The 9,134-nt window shown below is 44.8% G+C and overlaps 1 long non-coding RNA gene across 1 annotated transcript in view; it reads right to left on the bottom strand.

Annotated features, from left to right (window-relative positions):
- Positions 1–6,247: 6,247 nt before the first annotated feature.
- Positions 6,248–9,134, bottom strand: part of LOC108524382 (uncharacterized) — a 12,195-nt gene continuing 9,308 nt past the window's right edge. Inside the window, exon 3 of the long non-coding RNA XR_001884035.1 lies at positions 6,248–6,710. This is a non-coding gene — a long non-coding RNA (uncharacterized LOC108524382). The remainder of the gene's footprint in view (positions 6,711–9,134) is intronic.

The following is a 9,134-nucleotide window of genomic DNA, read 5'->3' as shown; positions in this document are numbered from 1 at the left end:
CGCGCACGCCGCGCCGGCGTCTTCCCGGTGAGCTCCTCACCCCACAGCCCGGGGAAGGTGCGCGACTGCCGGCGCAGAGCTGCACGAGGAGGGCTGCAGGCTGGGCAGAGCCGCCGTGCGGGGACCGACAGGAGCGCGGGACCCTCACCGGAGGGGACTGAGGACCGAGGGCTGAGCGGCGGCAGCGGGGACTCAGTTCGCAGACTCGGTCCCGCCGCCGCCATTTCCCGCTGGTGCCGTTGAGGCCCCCCCAGCCTCAGGACGCCCCGCCCCGCACACTCACCATTTCAGGGCTTCAAGGGTGTCGCGAAGTCTTAGGTAGAATCATCCAATACCCGCTGGTCACAGAGCGACGGAGGCGGAGGCTGAGGCTGTGGCAGAGTCACCGAAGCCTCCCTAAGAGGTGGAAGCAGGACGGTGACGCCCTAACCCAGCTCTGGGGGAAGCAAGACGCCAAGGCCGCGCTAGATCCCAGATGCCGCCCCCTCCTCTCCGGCTGCGCGCCTGATTGGGCAGTTCTCATTCCAGCGCTCTGATTGGATATGGCTCCAGGCTTCACGCCCTCAGGCTTTGAATGACAGAAATTGCGACCGTACAGTGCACTGAATGAGGCAAGAGTGACAGACTAGTGCCTCCAGGCACTTTCAGGCAGGGCCTAATCTCAGTGCTAGGCCGGGCTCTGTTGGGGGTTCATTTTGACCTTCTGGTGTGTAAGGTTACATCAATTTATAAATTGTGCGCGCGCACACACACAGACACACACTTGTTCACAAATGGAAACAATATAATGACAACTATTTTAATATTTTACATTTCATAACCTTTCTGGCCTGTGGTGTTTTGAGTAGGACACCTGAGATTTGAAGAGAAAAGCAAACCTCTAAAAAATAAAATGTTAGCAGGGGTGTAATCCCAAAGCTTTGGGAGTTTTGGGGGATCATGGGGTGAGGAGTTCAAGACCAGCCTGGCCAAGATGGTGAAACCCTGTCTCTACTAAAAATATAAAAATTAGCCAGGCATGGTGGCGGGCGCCTGTAATCCCAGCTACTCATGAGGCTGAAGCAGGAGAATCGCTTGAATCCGGGGAGCGGAGGTTTCAGTGAGCTGAAATCGCACCACTGAACTCCAGCCTGGGCGACAGAGTGAGACTCCGTCTCCAAAAATAAATAAATAAAATGTTGGCCGGGATTACAGAATCTAAGTGAATTTGTGGGAGCAAAACACTTTTGTAATTTGAAGATAATTTAGGAATACTTTATTATGCTGAATCTCTTAAGTACTTTTCACAAATTTTAATTGTCAGAAAAACACACAACATTGACTATCTTTTATTTTTTAATGTATACAGGTTAGTAGTGCTAAGTATATTTACATTGCTCTGCAACAAACCTCTAGAATTTTCACATCTTCCAAAGCTGAAACTCAATACCCCTGAAGCATTAACTGCCCCTTTTACTCTCTCTCCAGCTTATGAAATACATCAGTCTAATTTCTGTTTCTGTAAGTTTGACTACTTGAGATAGCTCATATAAATTTGGGGAACTAATAAATGTCCATGAAATCTTCACAATTTATGTTCCTCTGCTGGGGCTTCAGCTGGTCCCTCTGTTTTGGGTCCCTGACTTCCTGCCACAGAAGACCTTGGTCTATTTATTAAAAATTAAGTTATTCACTTTTGGCTGTTGTGTATCTTTGTTCTTTTCTTTTTCTTTTGAGTCTCTCTCTGTCGCCAAGGCTGGAGTCCAGTGGCACGATCTCGGCTCATTGCAACCTCTGCATGAGGAAGAAATTGCCAGTGATCTATTTGACAAGAGTTAACATCCATTCCATTATCTTTTTAAATGTATCATTGTCAAGTCAGGAAGGCAATAAAAATGCCTTTCAACAGTTGAACACAATGTCTACTTTTGGCTCAGTCTCACAGACAAAGACCCAGAATCTGTGCTTCTCAGCTGTGGTGCCTGTGCAAATGCTGGAACTCAAAAGAATATTCGGTGGTAGACACACATACACTGCTGAACAAAATTGTGTAAGTTTGAGTTTAATATAAATGGAACTTAAAATGTCATATAAAATGTTGTTACTCAATTTTATAAGAAAACTGAGTTAGATTTTGCAAAGGCATTAAATAAAATTTTAATAGGAAACCATGAAATTTATGTGCACTTGGTGTATAAATGACTGAATTTTGGCTGATTCAATAAAGGTTACATATGACTGTGAGACATTGTTGATGAGTTCTGATTTGTTATTTTATCTGAGGTCAATTTTCTTTTCTTCTTCTTTTTTTTTTTTTTTTTTTTTGAGATGGAGGTTTGGTCTTGCTGCCCTGGCTGGAGTGCAATGGCGCCAATCTCGGCTCCCTGCAACCTCCACCTTCCAGGTTCAAACGATTCTCCTCCCTCAACCTCCGGAGGAGCTAGGATTACAGGAGTGCGCAACCACACCTGGCTAATTTTTTTGTATTTTTAGTAGAGACAAGGTTTCTCCATGTAGGTCAGGCTGGTCTCAAACTCCTGACCTCAGGTGATCCGCCCACCTTCAGGTTAGCCTCCCAAAGTACTGGGATTACAGGTGTAAGCCACCGTGCCAGGCCCACTTTTTCTTAATTTTATTCATCAAGTTGTTTTTGTTTCTGTTTTTGATTTTTTTGAGATGGAGTCTCACTCTGTTACCCAGGTTGGAGTAAAGTGGCGTGATCTTGGCTCACTGCAACCTCTGCCTCCCCAGTTCATGTGATTCTCCTGCCTCAGCCTCCGGAGTAGGTGGAATTACAGGTGTGTGCCACCACGCCCAGCTAATTTTGGTATTTTCAGTAGAGACGGGGTTTCACCATGTTGGTCTGGCTGGTCTCGATCTCTTGACCTCGGGATCTACCTGCCTCGGCCTCCCAAAGTGCTGGGATTACAGGCGTGAGCCACCGCACTTGGCCTTATTCATCAAGTTTTACACACTTTAGACAGAGACCTTGTAGTTACCATGTGCTCTATGGATCTGTACTTTGTTAGAAATACACATTTTCAGGCAAAACCCAGATATATTGTATCAAAATCTGTATTTCAAATATTTCCAGGTGATTCATATGCACATTAATAATCGTTAACTGGTAGTAATTCTGTAATTGAAAGGGAAAGTTTATATGGATGTATTGATTTGTCAGAAAGGTACAGTAAGGATTGTATGTTTCAACGCATATACATCTTACAGAAAATAAAAACAATAATAAAGTGGGGATGGGAAAGGAGTTGAAGTAGAAACTAAACAGAAATGAGACATAATTAGTAGATGTGCAGGCGGAGCATCAGCCTATTATACTATCTTGGTTACTGTGTATAAGTTAAAAATATTCTGTAATAAAACACTTGTATAAAAAGACAAACCATCTATAACATTGGCTCTTGGCTGGGCGCGGTGGCTTACACTTGTAATCCCAGCACTTTGGGAGGCTGAGGCAGGTGGATCACCTGAGGTCAGGAGTTCATGACTAGCCTGGCCAATATGGTGAAACCCCATCTCTACTAAAAACACAAAAAAAAGTTTAGCTGGGCGGGGTGGCGAGTGCTTGTAATCCCAGCTACTTGGGAGGCTGAGACAGGAGAATCGCCTGAACCTAGGAGGCAGAGGTTGCAGTGAGCCAAAATTGAGACACTGCACTCCAGCCCAGGTGACAGTGCAAGTCTCCATCTCAAAAAGAAAAAAAAAATTAGCTCTTAAGATTGTGATTACATTTGGGGAGGAGGAAAAGAGAAGAGGAAGTAGTTTGTGGGCAAAAACAAGGGTAGTTCTATTCTATAGTTACACAAATGTATTAGCTTTGTTATAATTTATTGAGCATTACATTAATACTTTATTGTGGATGTATTTCTGTATGCATGTTATACATCAATAAAAATTGAAATATTACATATTTAATCTTAAATTAATATTTCAGAATAATAGCAATGTTTGTTTGAAATGGAGTCTCGCTCCATTTCATTTTGTATTTGTTCAGTTGAGACAGGGTTTCACTCTGTTAGCCAGGATGGTCTCGATCTCCTGACCTCGTGATCCGCCTGCCTCAGCCTCCCAAAGTGCTGGGATTACAGACGTGAGCCACTGCGCCCGGCCAGCCTTTCATTTTTTACCTCAGTTGAGTAAGTAGCATGGTTTTAGTTTTGGGGAAAGCATTTTCTTACAGCAAAGTCCTTCCTCCACAATAACACTCACCACAGCCAGGCCATCTAGCACCGTGGGCTTAGTATGTGTGGAACTGGTTTAAATCAGGAGCAGAACAAGTAGTAGAAGTGAGTTTTGCAAAGGATAGAATGTAGATAATACAGGTAGGACTGAAAAGCCACAACTCAACAGTAAACACTTTTTACATTAATTTGAGAAATAAATTAATGGACCAACTGGTCCTCTGAAAGATGTTGGTTTACAGCAGACATTTGGGAGTGTGGTTGCATATTGTAATCACCTGGAGAGCCTAAAGTCACCATTGTCTGGGTCTCACTCTAAAGATTCTGGCTTAATTGGCTGGGCGCGGTGGCTCACGCCTGTAATCCCAGCACTTTGGGAGGCCAAGGCGGGCAGATAACGGGGTCAAGAGACCGAGACCATCCTGGCCAACACGGTGAAACCCTGTCTCTACTAAAAATACAAAAAACTAGCCGGGCGAGGTGGTGTGTGCCTGTAGTCCCAGCTACTTGGGAACCTGAGGCAGCAGAATCGTTTCAACCTGGCAGGTGGAGGTTGCAGTGAGCTGAGATCGTGCCACTGCACTCTAGCCTGGCAACAGAGCAAGACTCTGAAAAAAAAAAAAAGAGATTCTGGCTTCATTATTCCCTTGCAACTTAGATTTTAGAACTTTAAATACCACCATCTGCACGCATAGCAGGCTATTCTAATATGCATCCAAGGGTGAGAAGCATTCAGGGGGAGGAGCCACCACCCACACGCACAGCAGGCTATTCTAATATGCATCCAAGGGTGAAGAGCATTGATTCAGGGTGAAGAATGCATTGGTTGCCTGTGATTTTTTTTTTTTTTTCTTTTTTTTTGAGACAGACTTTCGCTCTGTCGACCAGGCTGCAGTGCAGTAGCAAGATCTCGGATCACTGCAAGCTCCGCCTCCAAGGTTCACGCCATTCTCCTGTCTCGGGCTCCCGAGTAGCTGGGACTACAGGAATCCACCACCACTCCCGGCTGATTTTTTGTATTTTTAGTAGTGACGGGGTTTCACCGTGTTAGCCTGGATGGTCTTGATCTCCTGACCTCATGAGCTGCCTGCCTCGCTCTCCCAAAGTGCTGGGATGACAGGCGTGAGCCACCGCGCCCAGCCTTGGTTGCATGTGATTTCTGTGTGTGCTCTGGGCATTTGCCCGATAGCTGCTCCTAAATGTGGGGTCTTATAAAACACGTTGGCCCTTCAAAGCGTACTCTGCTGGTTGAATAAATTGCAGAGGGAAAAAATAGCAGCAGCCCTATTGCTATGTCATTTGCCTGCAGAGCAAAAGTTGTCTCAGAAACAGTAATTTGACTTAGTCTATATTAAAAATCATAAATAGTCAACAAATACAAAAAATACAAAGAGTTTGCAGATATGATGAGTACATTATAGGTGTTTTCAAATTTCTCCTATGATAAATTAAAAATGTGCCGGGCGCGGTGCCTCACGCCTGTAATCCCAGCTCTCACGGAGGCAGAGGCGGGAGGATAGCTTGAGCCCAGGAGTTCGAGACCTGCCTGGGTAATACAGCGAGACCCCGTTCTCCACAAAAGAAAAAAAAAAAGATAAATTAAAATGTAATGGGCATTAATTTCCAAAGAGCCTCAGTTTACAGACAGCTCACTCCCAGAAGCAGAGCCACCTAATTCACCAGCAGCTGACCATTCACACCTGTAGGAGCCAAACTGAACCCAGAAGAATGGCCCAGCTGAGCCCAGCCTAAATTTCTAAACAGCTCAATACTGAGCTAGTATGATTTGGGATTGTTACGCAGTTGTAACTTAGTCATATATACATCCATTAAAGACAGGATTCCAGGATGCCAGGACAGATTGATTACAAATAACCTGCAAATGCTTGGCACCCTGTAAGTATTGATTTTCTTTTTTCCTTTATTTAAATTTGTTGTAAGATGGTATTGACTTACACAGAAGTGAGGCAGGAGAATAGGGTCTGGAGGCAGAGAACTTAAGGCCAATTCGTGCTGACTTCCTAAAAGTAAAAACACCAAGGTCTGGGAGCAGGAACCCTAAGGCCAATTAACATGAACTTCCTGCATCTAAACCAAAAGGAGAAACCTCATCTACACCCGAGTAGCAAAGGATCAGCGGTGACTGTGGCTACAACCCTCCCCCTGGCACCAGTTCTCTGATAGAAAAGGAGAGTGCCTTGGAGTGGCTGAGGGCCAAGCACAGGCCATGCCTTCATCTGCATGGGGTACCAATTCGCCTCAGCCTTTAATTAGCCACGGACCAAATCCTTCATCCAAATAATGAGGTAGCTGATAGGAACCTCAAAAGGCGTACTTAAAACCCAGAAAACGTTGTAACCGGGTCCTCGAGCTGCTTGCTGGGGCCCACACCCACCCTGTGGAGTGCTTTCTCACTTCAATAAATTCTTGCTTTTGCTGCTTCCTTCCTGTTTTTCATTCCTTTGTGCTTTTTGTTCAAGTACTTGTTCAAAATGTCAAGGACCTGGACAGCTCACACTCACAGCCTTCCTTCTGGGAACAGAAGTGCAGGTAGATGTGGATGCATGTCATTGGTGCTTAAACTCACACAGTGCCCCACACCACAGGACAAAAACACAGTTACAGCCTGACAATTAGGTCCAAAGATAAAAAGCAAAACAAGAAGTTCGCCTTTAATCTATTCCTTCCACATCTAAACTCTGGAGGGCAAGGCTGTGAAGACATCTGAAGACATGGTGCTCTCTCCTCCTGTGGCCCCATCATTCCTTGTTTCCTGTCTGATATTTAAAGGAGGAGGAAACCGGGCGCAGTGGCTCACGCCTGTGATCCCAGCACTTTGGGAGGCCAAGGCAGGGGGATCACAAGGTCAAGAGGTTGAGACCATCCTGGTCAACATTTTGAAACTGCATCTCTACTAAAAATACAAAAATTAGCTGGGCATGGTGGCACACACCTGTAATCCCAGCTACTCAGGAGGCTGAGGCAGGAGAATCACTTGAACCCAGGAGGTGGATGTTGCAGTGAGCCAAGATCGTGCCACTGCATTCCAGCCTGGTAACAGAGCAATACTCCATCTCAAAATAAATAAATAAAATAAAATAAAAGGAAGAGGAACCCCTGAGAGGAGGCAGTCAGAGGCTGGTTAGGAAGCTAGGGAGGGAGGGTTTTAGGAGAGGAAAAACACCCAAGGGACCACACCTGCACCACTCCAGTCACTAGCCAGAAGAAATGTGACTAAGAACTTCCTCTTATGCCAGGATGTTGATCAGAAGGGATGCTCCCAACTTAGGCCCAGGTGTAATAAATCAACCTAAATGTCATTAACTTGACCCAGCTCCTTATAATGTTACTGACTTAAGTACTTTGGTTTTAGCTTCACCCTTTCCACTGCTGTGGGTTTTCCTTGGGCACTCATGGGTGATAACCAAGATGGAGTCACTGTGGTCAACCCCAGGCATGCTCAGACGCAACACCCTCAGGGGGAAAATTTACCCCTCCCATTTGGGCAGAACCCACAGAAGACTTCCTTGTTCTTGACACATAAAAGACCCAGAACTCAGCCCCATTTCTGGCAACCTGCTTTCATGTCCCCTCTTGCTGCTGAGAGGTTTCCTTCTGCTCAAAAAATCTTACTCTGCTTTACTGACTCTCTGGTGTCTGTATGTCTTATTCTTCCTGGTCATGGGAAGAGAGCCCAGGCCTGGCTGAACTGAGACCATCACGCCGGCACCAAACAGCAACTGGGAGACCGTGGTCTTCACGTGGACACTCTTAGCTTGCAGTGCAGGCTCTCTCTGGGGGCACTGTCCCACCCACCCTTGAGACTGAGGAGAAAGTTTGGTAGAGAGGCTGTTCTCTCACTTCCAGCGGAAGAGAGGTGTTCAGGTCCCTCACTTCCCTGAGGTCAGAGCCCTCACGGCTGCACTCAATGTGGCAGCCACCTGCCATATGTACCTACTGGGTAGGAATGTAGCTGGTTTGAAGTAAAACGTGCTGCAAACATAAAATACACAGTGAGTTTAGAAGAATCAGATCAGAAATATACCTTATTTCTAATTATATATTGATCACATATTAAAACAATAACATTTTGGGTTTTTTAATTTAATTTAATTTATTTATTAAGACAAAGTCTTGCTCTGTCGCCAGGCTGGAGTGCAGCAGTGTGACCTCGGCTCACTGCAACCTCTGTCTCCGGGATTCAAGCAATTTTCCTGCCTCAGCCTCCCAAGTAGCTGGGACTACAGGCACATGCCACCATGTCTGGCTAATTTTTTGGATTTTAGTAGACATAAGGTTTTACCATGTTGGCCAGGATGGTTTCGATCTCCTGACCTCATGATCCACCCACCTCAACCTCCCAAAGCGCAGGGATTACAAGCGTGAGACTTACTCGGGAGACTGAGGCAGGAGAATGGCAAGAACCAAGGAGGCAGAGCTTGCAGTGAACCGAGATGGCGCCACTGCACTCCAGCCTGGGGGACAGAGCGAGACTCCATCTCAAAAAAAAAAAAAACCCTTAAATTTCAGTTTTTTCATAAGCAAAATCAAACTTAATAATAACTGAATGGAAATTATTTCTATAAAACATAAAATCTGTCAGGCCAGTTACCAAAAGGCAAAAGAAAAAGACCTTCTGCAGTGCACAGACTATTATGTTGGAAAAAAACATTCCCTTTAGACCTTTAAGAAAATGTATCTTTTCAAAAGGTAGAGAAAGCCAAAAAATGGCAAGATGCAATAAAAGTTGAACTTCGGATTAAAAAAATTAAAATCTCTTATAATCTATTAAGAGTAAATCAATCCCTTAGGAAAATTTCATTTTTCTAACAAATAATTTAGTGTATAAGTGTTTTTTTTACATCAAGCCCAATCTCTAGAAAGAGTATTATAATTTCCCTTTAATTATAGACAACTTGATCATATAAAAGTTTTGGGTTCTTTTTTTTTTTTTTT

The sequence above is a fragment of the Rhinopithecus bieti genome, unplaced genomic scaffold (genome assembly GCF_001698545.2).
Source record: "Rhinopithecus bieti isolate Rb0 unplaced genomic scaffold, ASM169854v2 scaffold_79532, whole genome shotgun sequence".
Lineage (NCBI taxonomy): Eukaryota > Metazoa > Chordata > Mammalia > Primates > Cercopithecidae > Rhinopithecus > Rhinopithecus bieti.
The sequence above is the reverse complement of the archived record's forward strand: the minus strand, read 5'-3'. Positions and strand labels throughout refer to the sequence as shown.